Raw genomic sequence first — 16,163 nt, forward strand, 5'->3', positions numbered from 1 at the left:
GATTTTTGCATCTAAGTTCCTCAGGGATATTGGTGAGTAATTTGCTTTCTTTTTGGTGTCCTTCTCTGGTTTTGGCATCAGAGTAATGCTGGCCTCATAAAATGTGTTGGGAATCTTCAATTTTTTAGAATAATTTGAGAAGGCTAGTATTAACTCTTCTTTAAGTGTTTGGAAGAATTCATGAGTGAAGCCATTTGGTCCTGGACTTTTGTTTTTTAAACTACTGATTCAATTTCATTCTAGTAATCAGTCTATTCAAATTTTCTATTTTTTCTTGATTCAGTCTTGGAAGATTGTGTGTTTCTTGGAATTTATCTATTTCTTATAGGTTGTCCAATTTGTTTGCATATAATTGTTCATTGTAATCTCTTATGGTTCTTTGTATTTCTGTGGTATCAGTTGCAACTTCTCTTTCATTTCTGGTTTTATTTATCTGGATCTTCTTTCTTTTTTTCTTTTGAATCGGGATAATAGTTTATCAATTTTGTTTATTTTTTGAAAGAACTAGCTCTCGTTTCATGATTTTTTCTATTTTTTTTTTTTTGTGTGTGTGTGTGTGTGTGAGGAATATCAGCTCTGAGCAAACATCCATGCCAATCCTCCTATTTTTGCTGAGGAAGACTGGCCCTGAGCTAACATCCGTGCCCATCTTCCTCCACTTTATGTGGGACACCGCCACAGCATGGCCTGACAAGCAGTGCATCAGTGCACACCTGGGATCCGAACCCGGGGCACCAGCAGCAGAGCGTGCGCACTTAACCACTATGCCACGGGGTCAGCCATTTTCTATTGTTTGTCTTAGTCTCTATTTTATTTGTTTCTGCTCTGATCTTTATTATTTCCTTCCTTCTACTAACTTTGGGCTTTGTACTTTTTCTAGTCCCTTTAGGTGTAAAGTCTGATTGGATATTTGAGATTTTTCTTTTTTCTTGAGGTAGGCCTGTATCGCTCTGATCATCCCTCCTAGAACTGTTTTTGCTGGGTCCCATAGATTTCTGAAAGTTGTGCTTCCATTTTCTTGTGTCTCAAGGTATTTTTTTTTATTTCCTTTTTCATTTGTTGACCCATTGGTTATTCAGTAGCAAGTTGTTTAGTCTGCAGGTTTTTGTGTTTTTTTCCAATTTTCTTCTTGTAATTGATTTCTATTTCCATACCATTGTGGTCCGAATAGATGCTTGATATGATTTAAATCTGCTTAAATTTATTGAGACTTTTTTTGTGGCCTAACATGTGGTCTATTATGGAGAATGTTTCATGTGCACTTGAAAAGAATGTGTATTCCGCTGATTTTGGATGGAATGTTCTGTATATATCTATTAAGTCCATCTGGTCTAATGTGTCCTTTAAGGTCAATGTTTTCTTACTGATTTTCTATCTGGATGATCTATTCTTTGATGTAAGTTGGGTATTAAAATACCTTATTACTATTGTATTATTGTCAATTTCTCCCCTTATGTCTGTTCATGTCTGCCTTATATATTTAGGTGCTTCTATGTTGAGTGCATAAATATTTACAAATGTTATATCCTCTTATTATATTGATCCCTTTATCATTATGTAATGTCCTTCTTTGCCTTTTCTTACAGTCTTTGTTTCAAAGTCTGTTTTGTCTAATATGAGTATTGCTATCACAGATTTCTTTGTGTTTCCATTTGCCTGAGATATATCTTTTCATCCCTTCACTTTCAGTCTGTATGTGTCTTTAGATCTGAAGTGAGTCTTGTATAGGCAGTATAAAACTGGGTCTTCTTTTTTAATCCATTAAATCACCCTGTGTCTTCTTCTGATTGGAGAATTTAGTCCATTTACTTTTTATTGATAGATGTGTACTTAGTGCCATTTTATTAATTGTCTTGTTTGTTTTTGCAGTTCTTTTGTGTTTTTTCTTCTTCTCTTGGTCTCTTTCCTTGTGGTTTGATGACTTTCTTTAGTATTGTGTTTAGGTTCCTATCTTTTTATTTTTTATGTGTTATAAGTTTTTGGTTTTTGGTTACCATGAGGTTCATATATAGCAATCTATGTACATAGCAGTGTATTTTAAGCTGAAAGTTGTTTGTCTAAATGCATTCTAAAAACTCTACATTTGTACTCCCCCCTCCATAGTATATGTTTTTGACATTATATTTTACATCTTTTTATTTTGTGTATTCTTTAACTACTTATTATAATTATAATTGATTTTACTGCATTTGTCTTTTAACCTTCATATTAGTTTTATAAGTGGTCGATCCACTACCTTTACTATATAATTGCATTTACCAGTGATGATTTTCTTTCATATATTTTCTTATTTCTAGTTATGGCCTTTTGTTTTTTGCTTAAAGAAGTCCTTTTAACATTTCTTATAAGTCCAGTTTAATGGGGGTGAACTCCTTCAGTTTTTGCTTTTCTGGGAAAGTCTTTATCTCTTTTTCAATTCTGAATGATAATCTGGCCAGTTACAGTATTCTTGGTTGTGAGGTGTTTTTTTTTTTTTTTTTTCTATAAACACTTTATATATATTCTGCCACTCCCTACTGGCCTGTAAACTTTCTGCTGAAAAATCATCTGATAGTCTTATGGGAGTTCCCTTGTATGTGACATCTTGTTTTTCTCTTGCTGCATTGAAGATTCTCTCTTTGACTATTGCCGTTTTAACTATAATATATCTTAGTGTGGATCTCCTTGGGTTCATCTTATTTCAGAATCTCTGTGCTTCCTGGACCTAGATGTCTGCTTCCTTCTTAGGAAAGTTTTCAGCCATTATTTCTTCAAATAAATTTTCTACACGTTTCTCTCTTTCTTGACCCCTATAATGCAAATGCTAGGATACTTGATATTATCCCAGAGGTCCCTTAGACTATCCTCATTCCTTTAAATTATTTTTTCCTTTTGCTGTTCTGATTGGGTGATTTCCACTACCCTGTCTTCCAGCTTGCTGATCTCTACTTCTGTATCATCTAATCTGCTGTTTGATCCCTCTAGTGTAATTTTCATTTAAGTTATGTATTCTTCAGCTGATTGGTTTCTTCTAATATTTTCTAAGTCTTCGTTGAAGTTCTCCATTGTTCTCCCAAGTTTGGTGAGCATCCTAATGACCATTACTATTAATTCTTTGTCAGGTGGGTTACTTATCTTTGTGTCATTAAGGTCTTTTTCTGAGAGTTTGTCTTGTTTCTTTGTTTGGAGCATATTTCTTTGTTTTTCTTTTTTTTTTTGGCTCTCTGTGTTTGTTATTATGTATTAGGGAAACCTCTCTCAGTCTTGCAAGAGTGGCCTTGTGTAGGTAATGATTTTACCAGTTCATCTCTACACTAGCTCTTGGTTGACTCTGGAAGCTATGTGGTTGTCTAAACCTCCTGATTTATATTTGGTATGCCCATGTTGTTGAGTTTGTGCCTAGACCTTCAGCGTTCCAGGGATGAAGAATCTCATTCAGCATCTAGTGTCAGGATTATGGAAGCCACATACTCAGGCAGCAGCTTTTAAAGTATGCAAATATATGCAGTCCTATGGGGCTTCATTTGTAATCCCTGCTGTCCTTCAGACCAGGAGATCTGGAGGTGTCCCCAGGGTGATAGCTGCAAATTTCGGGGCTCCTGGCAGTGTATAAGTTCCTTTCTTGTTACAATCCTGTGGAGCTCAAGAATGCCAGCACCTCTGGCCACCAGGGCCTGACAGTGAAGATCAAGGTGTGTCCCCTATGTGGATTGTGTGTGCTTGCTAGCTTTAGTGAGGCAGATTGAGAGAGTAAGGGAGAGGACTTGTTCTTGGGCTTCAGAAAAAGCAGCAGGAAAAATGACTGGAATGCATGCATGGGCTTCAGCAGTGCAGGAAGAAAGTCCTTTTTCTGTGTTCTTATATAGGTTTTAAGTGGGGAGCAGGTGAATGTTGTGACTGCTTGCACTTTACAGTCTCAGCCTGGGTACAGGAGAGTGTTGCAACCTCCTGCATTCTCAGACTTTAGCTAGAGAGCAGGAGAATGCAGCATTCATTCATGACCTTCCTCAGCCAGATAGAGGGAGAATGCTGCAACTGCCAAATCTCTCTGGGTTCAGCAAATGGTGGGATAGTACCACAAATGCCTGCCCCTGCATCTGAACTCACCTGCCTGTGCTGGCATATTTGGTTGGGAGTACACAATGACATCTGCTAGCACCTCCATCCCTGGAGAGTGTTTCCATGGCCCCTGCCCCTTCAGCTAATGCTTTCAATTCACAAATGACTCTCCTTCATATATAGTCTTAGCACATTCCAAGCTGCTGTTATTTCCCTGGGTCTTGGGGCAGGTGAGACCACAGGTGAGCCCTTTAAGAGGGGCATCTCAGTTTCCTATAGCACTTTGAGACCCTTAGCTGTCAGCCTCCTTGGCTTTCTAAGCCACATGTTTTGGGAGCTCATCTCTGTGGTGCAGATCCCAGAGGCTCAGTGACTGTTGTGGGTCATCAATGTCTTGCACCTCTAGGAGAAGTATGCATCTAGTGAGACCCCTCTCTATAGTCACGTTTTGCTTAACAATGGGGATACATTCTGAGAAATGTGTCAGTAGGCAATTTCATCGTTGTTTGAACATCATAGAGTATACTTACACAAACCTAGATGGTTTAGCCTACTACACACCTAGGCTATATGTTACTAATCTTAAGAGACCACTATCCTATGTGAGTTCTGTCATTGACTGAAACATCATTATGCAGTGCATGACTGTATCGTGTGCTGCCATGCAAGGGATGAGGTATTTCAGGAGAGCAGTTCTTTGCCTCTCCTACCCATCTTGATGTGGTCTCTTTTTTCCTTTGTTGTGGAGCAGGTATTCCTCTAGCTCTTGTTCTTTTCCCAAGGGGAATTGATCCATATGTAGCTGTATATTTGTTGTGTTCATGGGAGGAAGGAAGTTCCGAGTCTTCTTGTGCTGCTATCGTGAACCTCCTTCATTTAATGCCCCTTCTTTTTGGTGTTAACATTCATCTGGCAACAAAACAGACAACATTTTGTGATGAGAAATATAGGATGCTACTCAGACCAGCGTTAACCCAATCCCATCCAAAGAGTGGTACTGGAAACAGGTGAGGTCATGGGAGGCTGGCCAGAGGTGTTTGGCTCCTTTATGGCACATGACAAATTCGATCCAGAAGACTGCTCAATCTAGAAGCTTCACTGGTTGATCATGATGAATTCTTGATAGTTTCATAGCATTCTCTTTATGTCTAAAAGAGAAATACAAAGATGCCAATATCGAAAGGAAGTTAATTTGACTAAGCATATCATTCCTATGAAGGATTTGAAAAATTTCATACATATGATTCAAAATAAATGCCATAGAATTGTAGAAGAAGTAGTATATTTTTTATGTGGGTCTCATAAAATTTTGGCTTTGAAATTTGAATTTTCTGTTTGACAAATGTTTCATAAAGTGAAGATGGGAGATATGGATGGAAAGTTAAACTTGTTCCAGCAGTTGAAGTGATAGAATCCATTCTCAGCACTATAAATCAGATGGTAGAAATGCATATTTATGATGATGCTTTTGAAGTATTTAAAGAGGAATTGTGGGGGTTGGCCCGGTGGTGCAAGGGCTTAAGTGCGCATGCTATGCTGCGGCGGCCCAGGGTGCGCCGGTTCGGATGCTGGGCGCTCACTGACGCACCGCTTGTTGAGCCATGCTGTGGCGGCATCCCATATAAAGTGGAGGAAGATGGGCATGGATGTTAGCTCAGGGCCGGTCTTTCTCAGCAAAAAAAAAAAACAAAAAAAAAGAGGAGGATTGGCAGATGTTAGCTTAGGGCCGCTCTTCCTCACAAAAAAGAGGAATTGTGTCACTGTGGGTGAAATGCCTCCTCTCCAGTCTTATGCTTCTACTCTTCTCTCCATAACTCTACTGCCTATTTTCCTCCCAGTAGCCAGAATTATTTTTTTAAACACAGCAGATTGTGACATTTCCCTGCTCAAAATTTCCGTCTGGCTTCTCATCTCTTTTAGAATAAATTCCAAATCTGTTTTTTGTACTTCAGAACCTACATGTTCATACCCTTGGCAAATTCTTCTCCTATCACTTTGTCCCATCAACACTCAATTTTTGGCACATTGACCTTCTAGCGGTTTGTTGAAGTTGCCAACATGTTATCACCTCAGCATGTTTACAATTTCTGTCCCCTCTGTCCCTCTCTTGGAGCACTCTTCCCTGAAGCACCCCAAGACTTACTTCTACCTCTTCATGGAGGCTTTGGCTTCAATGTCACATCTCAGAGAAACTTTAGCTGACCACACTACAATAGCACTCTTAGGCATTTCTTCTATGTTTTTTATTTTTTTTTTATTATTTGATTCCAGAATTGCTAAATGCAATGTATTTTGTAAAATATACTTTTAAGTATGAAATACAGAGGAAAAATACACTTATCCTAAGTGAACAGTTCAAAATTTCATTTTTGGCTAGAAAATTGTCACGAAGTATATAAACAATGTACATACTACATAGATATTGACGCAGGATTCCATGAGTTGCATAGAAGCACCTCATTTTCCTGACCTTCTAGTCAGTACTCCCTCCTGAATTAGCTACTGTCTTTACTTCTTATCACCTACGATTAGTTTTTCTTGTTTATATATTGAAATCATATAGTACTCACCTGTTTTTGTCTTTTCTATAAGAGTTTTTGGTTAATTCCATTGCTATATAGCATCCATTGTAGGACAGTATGCCAGTACCACAGATTATCTCTGTATTTAATGATTGACGGACATTTGGATTGTTAATAATTTTTTGGCCATTTCTGCTGATGCTTTTATAAATATTCTTTTATATGTTTTTTGGTTTATATTTTACACATTTCTATAGCATATATATACCTTGAATTGGAATTGCTGCGAAGAAGGTGCATGTATGATTATAATTTCTTTGTTAACTCTGAATTATTTAGATATGTATTATTTAATTTTCATAATTTAGAGATTTTTTAGTTATACATATTTCTTGATGATTTCTAACTTAATTCTAGTCAGGCCAGACAGTATACTGTTTCTGATTTGAATATTTTAAAATACTGAATTATGGTTTGTTTCCCAGTGTAAATGGTCAATTACATTAGCAATTCCATATGATCTTGAAAAATGTGTATTCCCCATTGTTATATATAAAATATGTGACATTTGAAAATTGTGTTCATCAAATCTTTTATGTACCTATTATTTATTTTGTCATCTTTTTCATATTATAGAAAAAAAGTCTTTAAAAATATCCCATTATGACTATAGATTTGTGTATTTTGTTTTTTCTTTTTGTTTACATTTATTTGTAAGATTTATTAGTAGGTGTTAACAATTAATAATGTGTATTGTTTTAAAAGATTAACTTATTTGTCATTGTGAAGTATTTATCTTTATTTTTAGCAGTACTTCTGGTCTACTGTGTCTGATATTAGTATAGGTACATCTTTCTTCGGTTACTGCTGAAATAGATCTTTTCCTGTCTTTGTACTTACAATTTTCTTGTACACCTAATCTAAGCATGTCCTATAAACAGTATATATACTTAGTTTTTGAAATCTAATCTGACAATGTTTGTGTTTAAATAATTTAGTCTGTTTAAATTTACTGTCAGTACTGACATATTTACATTTGCATCTATTACCCTCTACTGTATCTTTTATCTTTATATATAATCACACAAAAACATAGCAATATTCATAATAGCCAAACATGGAACAACCAAACTATCCATGAAATGTTAAATGGATCAATAAAAGGTGCTATGTCCTTATCATAGAATATTATTCATCAATGCAAAGCTACAACAGAAGAAAGTCAAAAACATTATCCTATGTGGAAGAAACCAGTTGCAGGAGACCATATATTGTATGATTCCATTTATATGAAATGTCCAAAACTGCTAATCTATAGAGACAGAAAGTTGATTAATAGTTGCTTGGGCAGGGAAGAATGGAAAGTGTCTTCTAAGGCTTGTCAAGCTTCTTTTAGCAGTGATGAAAATGTCCTAAACTTATATATGGTAATGGTTTCATAGCCCTGTAAATGTATTACATATATTTGAATTTTCTAGTTAAACAGGTGAATTTTTTGTGTGTGTGTGTGAGGAAGATCAGCTCTGAGCTAAGATCCATGCCAATCCTCCTCTTTTTTGCTGAGGAAGATTGGCCCTGGGCTAACATCTGTGCCCATTTTCCTCCACTTTTTATGGGACACTGCCACAGCATGGCTTGACAAGCGATGCACCGGTGTGCGCCCAGGATCCCAACCCAGGCCGCCAGCAGCGGAACACGCGCACTTAACCACTGTGCCATGGGGCCAGACCCAAAACAGGTGAATTTTATGGTATGTTAATAATAGTTAACTATAAAATCTGTTAAAATAATGATAATAATAAAATGAATTTTTGATCGCTAAGAGATTTATAGTTTCAGAAATTTTAGACACCGAATTAAAAGAATTTATGATATTTTTTGTAGTTCATCATTTTTTCCCTCTGAGGGTTCTACCACATTTTTTAAAATGTGTCCTTTTTACAATTATCTATATAACTTTACATTATTTGAGGAGAAAATTGTTGCAACAGTCGCTTGCCCACTAAATCTATGAAGCTAAATTTCAACTTCAAAATAAATGCCTGGGTGAAAATAAAAGTAGACTTAAGATGGATAAAGTCATGTTAATAATTTCAAAGTTAATAATTTCAAAATGGATGAAACTCATACCATTGACAAAAGAAGCTACGTATAAATACTATCCATTAAATAAAAATTGTGATAACTCACAAAAGGTCATTAAAGCCTATCTTCAATGCACTGAGCAAATCTGAACTTGACATTGTGTTCAAGTCCAATCTAACAGTTGCTCCCTTGGTCTTCGTGTGGGCACTATTATCCCGTTGATCTGCCGGCAAAAGAATGCCCAGCATAGGAATGCCGTGGTAGATCACTCCATAGATGCTATTGGTCCCACCATGAATTATAAAGGCTTTGGTATCTTGATGACCTAGGATTGAGTGAATTTCAGCAATGATTAAGTATAAGTCTTAGAATAAAATGCAAGTAGGGCAATATAAGGCACTGAAAGAAGCATTGCATTCTAGATAAAAAATTATTATACCCATGAAACTACATTAAAATGTCTTTCAACTGAAAGGGCAAAGCAACTAAGTCTGCTGGAGAGGTAAATGAGGTCTAGATAGAAGATCGATATGCAACTTGTGAGTTCAAAGATGAATACAGAATTGACAGGTGGACAGTGTTAGACAAAACACGTTAGAGAAAAAAAAAAAAAAACAGTGTGGTGGAAAAAAACCCAAAAAACAAAGAGACTGGGGATATGTTAGAAAATATTCTCTTAATTAAATAGTGACGTCACTGAGTCTGACGTGAAGTGTGTCAAGGCAGCTGGTGGCGTGATGGTGGCGGCGCAGGAAGCAGAGGAAAGAAAAGCTACACTTTATCATGAAATATGTTATCACGTCTGAAAGAGATTTTGGATTTCTTTCCCACAGAAAATGGAGAGTCACTGGTTATAAAAGAGGAGCTGGTATTTATCAGTGGCACTGGATATACCCCCACAGTGGGGGAAAGGATTGGTGTAAGGGCAGAATTAGTAGACAGAGTGCCAACCCAGAGTGCTGTTGAAAAATGTTCTGTGAGAGGTAATTACACCTAAAATAAAGATACTTTGATTCTGGCCTTAAGGAGTGTGACTGTGTATAATAAAATGCCAACTGTTATATTTTATCCTTTCCCCCTAGGACTGGAAAATAAATATAAGACAGTTATTTTATTTTTGAAGTTTTCAATAATACTTATTCAATAAATTTGTTTCCTGTTGAACTATTAGCATCTGGTTGGAGTTACTCTCATTTGAGTGTTTATTTTAGAGTCTTACCAAGAAGGTCATTCTGGAGGATCCACTTACAGAGCCGAGTATTTGGCCCTAAGGTGTCTGGTTTCTTGCCGTCAAATCACCATAAAACCTGTTAGAATAAAGAGAATACTTATTTCAAGAGTCGAACTAGCAGTTAGAATTCTAAATAGATTAACAGACATCTAGTTAAACCGCTTACATATGACAGATGAGGAAATGAGGATAAGAGACGCTAAGTAACAAGAACTACTAAAACACTGATGTAATAGGAATACTCATCTTTAATGTACATAATTTATATTCAATCAAGTATGAATGCAATCATGATGTTTCACACTTGGGTGAGACAAATGAGATTATGAATTACCATTCAAGTGTATATAAAATTTGGTGGGCAGTAACTATAATCCTAGTGCATAAAACAGTATCAAATTACTAATGATATGCACATTTATTTTGTTTTAACTGTTTATTATACTAGCTGTCAACTTTCAAATTTACTATTAACTCATTTATTTCTTTATGGGTGATATGGAAAGGGGTTTACCTATATCCACTTATTCCACAAGTTATTTTATTAGTTTTGATTTTTTGATTTACAAAAAGGGTAACGTATGCAATCAGCTATTTCTGAAAATTAAATAAATCTTATATTTCATAACTTATTAATAGTAATAAATAATTTCTGCATAATAAGTAAATTTACCTTGTTTTAGGTTACAAATTATTTAATCACTACTTCCAAAAAAATTTCAAGTCGTACTTTTTTTCATGAATCCAAAGTATTGTGACTATTGCCAGTTTGGAAAACCCTTTGGATGTAGAAAAGAAGAGCCACTTGGCACTTCATAAATAACAGTATAAGTTTGAAAAAAGTCAAATATCACGATGATGCTAAATTTTATTCAACTGACTGCTAATACTTCAAGGATGCACGCCAAACAATGACAGCGTTGATTAATACGGTTTCCTATAGCCAAGCCATTTCTAAGTACAGTACCAAAGTTAGGTACAGATTTTGGAATTCTCAAGCAATCTTCATAAGCTGGATTCTAATTTACCAGTGGTCAACATCTATTTGTTATGTGAATGTTAGAATAATTTCAGGATCTCACCAAATTAGCATAGGTGATAAGGAGAAAGCAATAACAGGAAACTAAAAATTGGTTCTCAAATCCCCAGAGACTCCAAGTCTGTTCTATATATACTAGAAATAACGTAATGCCATGTTTCATGGAGAAGGGAGTATCTGAAACTTTCCCATGCTAGACTTGCTTCTGGTTGATTTCTTTTTATATTTGCCTCTCTGTCTTCAATCAGGAGGAGCTAATATTCTGATAGAGTAGAATCAGAGTCCCTTCAAAATCACATTTTATAAAGCACAGTGTCATCTTAAGGGCTGAACCCACCTCCATCCTTTCTCTTTCCTCTTCCTTCCTCAGACTTTAGCAAGGCCCAGTCCACAAGGGAGGTTTCTTCTCTCGCTCTTTTTTTTTTTTTTTTCAGCCTGGTTTTCTCTTTTTCTAAATAATTGTGGCTGGGGTAGGAACCTGGAGGTAGCTTGGAGAGCCCTGGCCATCCTTTCTCTGATGCTTTTTCTCCCTGAAAAGCACATTGAATAGGCCTATTCCAAAATTTAGGGGAAGTAAAAGGCCTGGATTAACTGCCAAGCCTAAATTGCAGGATGCCTTTCAGACTGTTATCAATTCCTGCCTAATGTTACTTTTAAAATTTAACTTCTTTCTGATAACCTCTGCAGTGTGTACAAAGCCCTCAGGAATCCTGCAAGGAAAAGGAGGAAATGACAGGGCAAAATTTGGTGAGTTTTTTACCTGCCTGCAATATGATTATAAAGCCACAACTCCCCGCTGCACTTCGTAAATATATTTCTTTTTGATCACAAGGTTAATGCCAAAGTTATTGTCCATAAAAAATATCCTCTGCACTACTTTAGCACCAGCCACTTATATTTTGGTTTTTAAGCTGATATCTAAGATAAATTTGAATGATCATAGTAGTTACCTTTAGTGCAGGAATTTTTGTAATCAGAACCTTTACAGAGTTTAACAGACTCATTTAGTAGTTGTTCACTATAAGGTGCTTTATTTTATCTTTTATGGAATCTGGGCAAGGGCTGATGTAATCACACTGGCCCTTTCTTCTGTTATGTTTATGACCATTGACCCCAGAGTAAACACCACAATATCATTTTCTCCAGAGCTCTGGACAAAGTCTTCCATTTCTTGTTGACAAAGATTTGCTCCATCACAGAAAAGCAACAACGTAGAAAATACCATTGAAATGATTGTTAAAAACAACTAAAGAGAGAAAATCAAGTATCATCAGGAATTAGAGATTAGTGTTTTTTTTTTTAATTGTAGTAAAATACACATAACATATCATAAAATTAACCACCTTAACCATTCCTAAGTGTACAGTTCAGTAATGTTAACTATATACACTTTGTTGTGTAACTAATCTCCAGAAATTTTCATCTTGTAAAACTTGGACTATACCCATTATACTATCATTCTCCATTTGCCTGTTCACCAGCTCCTGGCAATCATAATTCTACTTTCTATTTTTATGAATTTGACTAGTCTAAATACCTCGTATAAGTGGAATCATACAGTATTTTTCTTTTGGTGATTGGCCTATTTCACTCAGCCTAATGTCCCAAAACTCATCAGTGTTGTAGAATGTGTTAGAATTTCCTTTCTTTTTAAGGCTGAGTAATATTCCATTGTGTGTAAATACTACATTTATTTTTTTATTGATTCATCTGTCAATGGACACTTGGGTTGTTTCCACATTTTGGCTTCTGTGAACAGTGTTTCTATGAAGATGAGTGTGTAAATATCGCACTGGGATCCTAATTTAAATTTTTGGATAAATACCCAACAGTGTATTTTCTGGACCTTATGGTAATTCTATTTTTATTTTTTGAAAGAACTTTCATTCCATTTTCATAAGTGCCTGTTTTATAGCAGATCTAATCTCTCAGTTCCTTAAGAAAGATACAAGTAATATGAGATTAATTCCCTTTATTATGTATATTTTTGCAAGTGTATGTGTGTGTGTGTGTATTTGTGCGTGTATAAGAAAGAAATTGCAAAGAGCCAGTACACAGTAGTGAGGAGGAGATGCTCTTAGGAAATATTATACTCAGACTCTACATTTATACTGTTATTAATTACAAAGGTAGATTCTTGGAAGGAGGCCACACAGCAGGATATTAACTCACCTTTAATTTTTTAGTATTACAGTTCTACTAAAAGACTTCTGTTTATTCCAGGCACGTTTTCTGGAGAATTATTTTTAGTTTAGTCATTAGTGTTTTATTTCTCTATGAACACTAAGAAAAAGTTAATTATGATTATGCGTTTTATCTTTTTTCTCTCAGCTCTATAATAATGTATACCTCACTTTAGTCCGTCATAATTTTCCAAGATTTCCCTTTAAATCTCTCTTTAAAGGCTGGAGGTTAAGAATTGCTGTCATTCATGAGTCTGATACTACTACCTGGAATTTCCATTAAATAGCCCTAGGATTCCTATTTAAAATCTAGAAATACTTGTATAATTACTTATTTGAGTGACTATATGTGCTGTATGTCACTGGCTGTGAGGGGCCATCATCGTCACCTGACTGAAGCTGCTCCCCCAGGGAGCAGCTTCCCTACAGTAAGAAAGGTACAGCAGGGCTTTCTGCAGCAGAGACCTGGTCACCCTCTTGAGGAGCTCAGTTCAAACTATATAAAGCTCCTTTGAAGCTGTGTTCGCCTGGAATTGTTTCAGAATTTTTCTTGCTTGTGTTTCCTGATCCTTGCCAGTTTTTGAATTTTATTACTTTCTATCCTAGGTAAATTCTTCATTGTTCAATGTACTTCCTACCCCCTCCCCAAAAATGTAAGGAACCCAAAGTTTCCTGGATATCTGGTGAAAACTTCGCACTCATTTTTCTTTTTTGATCCTTCTGTTTTAAATTGATTTTTTTCCCACCCGGAAAACAATGACCTAATCTTTCCAACATAAAAAGTTTACTGTCTTATCCTAATCATTTTTGTAAACTCTCTTTTTTAAAATTGAGATATTTTTGACATATAACATTGTGTAAGTTCAAGGTATACAATGTGTTGATTTGATTCATATATATATTGCAATATGATTACCACTGTAGTATTAGCTTGAAATATATTAGGTCACATAATTATCATCTTTTTGTGTGTTTGGTGAGAACATTTTAAATGCAGTCTCTAGAAAATTTCAAGTATATAATAGAGTGTTGTTGATTATAATCACTATGCTGTGCATCATGTATCCGGAACTTATCATCTTTGAGTTGCGAGTTTGTACCCTAGACCAATATCTTCTCATTTCTTCCCCTGCACCAGCCCATGTAACCACCATTCTACTGTCCGTTTTTACAAGTTCAGCTTTTTTAGATTCCACATACAAGTGATATCATACATTATTCATCGTCTTCTGTTTAACATCTCACTTAGCATAATTCCCTCAAGGTCCATCTATCTTGTCTCAAATGGCAGGATTTATTTCTTGATTGTCGCTGAATAATATTCCATTCTGTGTGTGTATGTGTATGACATCTTCTTTACTCATTCATCCATTGACTGACACTTAAGTTTTTTCCCTGTATTGGCTGTTGTGAATAATGCTGCAATAAACATGGTATTGCAGATATCTTTTTGATATCCTGATTTTCTTAACTTTGGATCTGTACTCAGAAGTGGGATTGCTGGATCATAGGGTAGTTCTATTTTTGAGGAATCTCCATATTGTTTTTCATGCTGTATGCACCAATTTACATTCCCACCAACAGTGTACAAATGTTCTGTGTTTTATTGTAGATCATTGAGTTTCCTTAAAACAGCTATTTTGATTTCTTTATTGGGTAAATGTTATATCTTCATATCTATGCATTTGGTTGCTGGAGGATTAATGTGAACTTTCAGTGATCTCAAATTTTCTTGATTGTTCTTGTTCTTTGGGGTTTTGTGTTGCTGTTTTTGCATTTGAAGTAGCAGTCAACTACTTCAATCTCTACTAACTGCCTTCAGGGTAGACATGACTTTCCTTAGCGCTGCTATAGACAAGGCTTTCTCAGACCTTGTATGAATACACCTGCTCCCTGCGTCTTGATCTCTCTTGTGCTTGACTTGGTAAGGTTGTATGTCTTCTCTCCATCCTAAAAAGCACCAGGCCAGATGCTGATAGCCAGCCTTTTGTTTTCCTGAAGGTGTTGCTATAGCTCAAGGTTTGTGGTTTCTCTCTTGCCCCAGACCCTTTACTGCTTTCTGCTCAAGCTCCCTAGCCTTCTATCAAATCTTGCTCTTGTAGGGAACTGCCTGCAGAGGGGAGGAGTTGTCGGTTTGGAACACAGTGCTCTGTGGGTGCCCACAGGCTAGCATGGGTATCTGCAAGAGAGGTTTTCTTCATGGTTTGTGGTCAGATGGGTGGGATGTTCTCTAGCATTATAGTAGCTTTATGTTTTGTCCTTGTTATAATACTTTTCACCCAATTTTTATTACTCTCTTATATTCTATCTTTTGAAGTAGAATATCTGGTGTCTTGGGGCAAAACCTGTGCCTACACTGCTTCTCTCCTTATCCAGCACTTATCCCTGGGCTATGCCAGTTACTTTAAAATTGTTCTCTGAATGAATGACTGATACTTTCTTATGTGTTCAATAATGAGGCCTTAATTTAACTGACCTTATTCCCAAAGTCTCCCAGGTATAATACTTTATTCTGCAATAATAATAAAATTCAGGTAACTGAAATTTTATAGAAATATATGAGTTTTTTAATTGCCTGGTCACTTTATCCAACTTCCCATATCTCTCTCACTGTGTTAAACATTTTAAATAAAGAACACAGAATCATTCCTACTGAAAATGCAAAGTGAAAAAAGCAAAGCAAACAGAACTAGGCCACCTGAGGCAGGTTTGCAGTGGAGTCCTTCAACAAATTGAAAAGATGGTAAGAGTGGATGAGGAAATTCAAAATCCCGAAAGGTTTGACTGAGCCACATTTCAGCTTTCTTCATTAACTCAGATAATGTGGGTCTTCCTGAAGGGAAAAAAGAAAGCAAATGTAGAAGAAACTAGAATAATGTAATGTGAGTATACCAGGTAATTTTCTAAAAGGAACTTGGAATGACATAGCTAAAGATGTTTAAAAGTGTCTGTGGTTTGAAAATACAAATGTATATACATATATACACGTATAAGTGTATAAGTATACGTATATGTGTATATATGTATATGTATATATGTCTATATATGTTTGTATGTATATACAT

General features: G+C 35.9%; 1 pseudogene; it reads right to left on the reverse strand.

The window, feature by feature from the left end:
* Positions 1 to 4,914: 4,914 nt before the first annotated feature.
* On the reverse strand, positions 4,915 to 15,941 carry LOC101399604 (UDP-glucuronosyltransferase 2B31-like; annotated as a pseudogene).
* Positions 15,942 to 16,163: the final 222 nt, after the last annotated feature.

The sequence above is a fragment of the Ceratotherium simum genome, chromosome 8 (assembly GCF_057802395.1).
Source record: "Ceratotherium simum simum isolate JZ-2026a chromosome 8, ASM5780239v1, whole genome shotgun sequence".
Classification (NCBI taxonomy): Eukaryota; Metazoa; Chordata; class Mammalia; order Perissodactyla; family Rhinocerotidae; genus Ceratotherium; species Ceratotherium simum.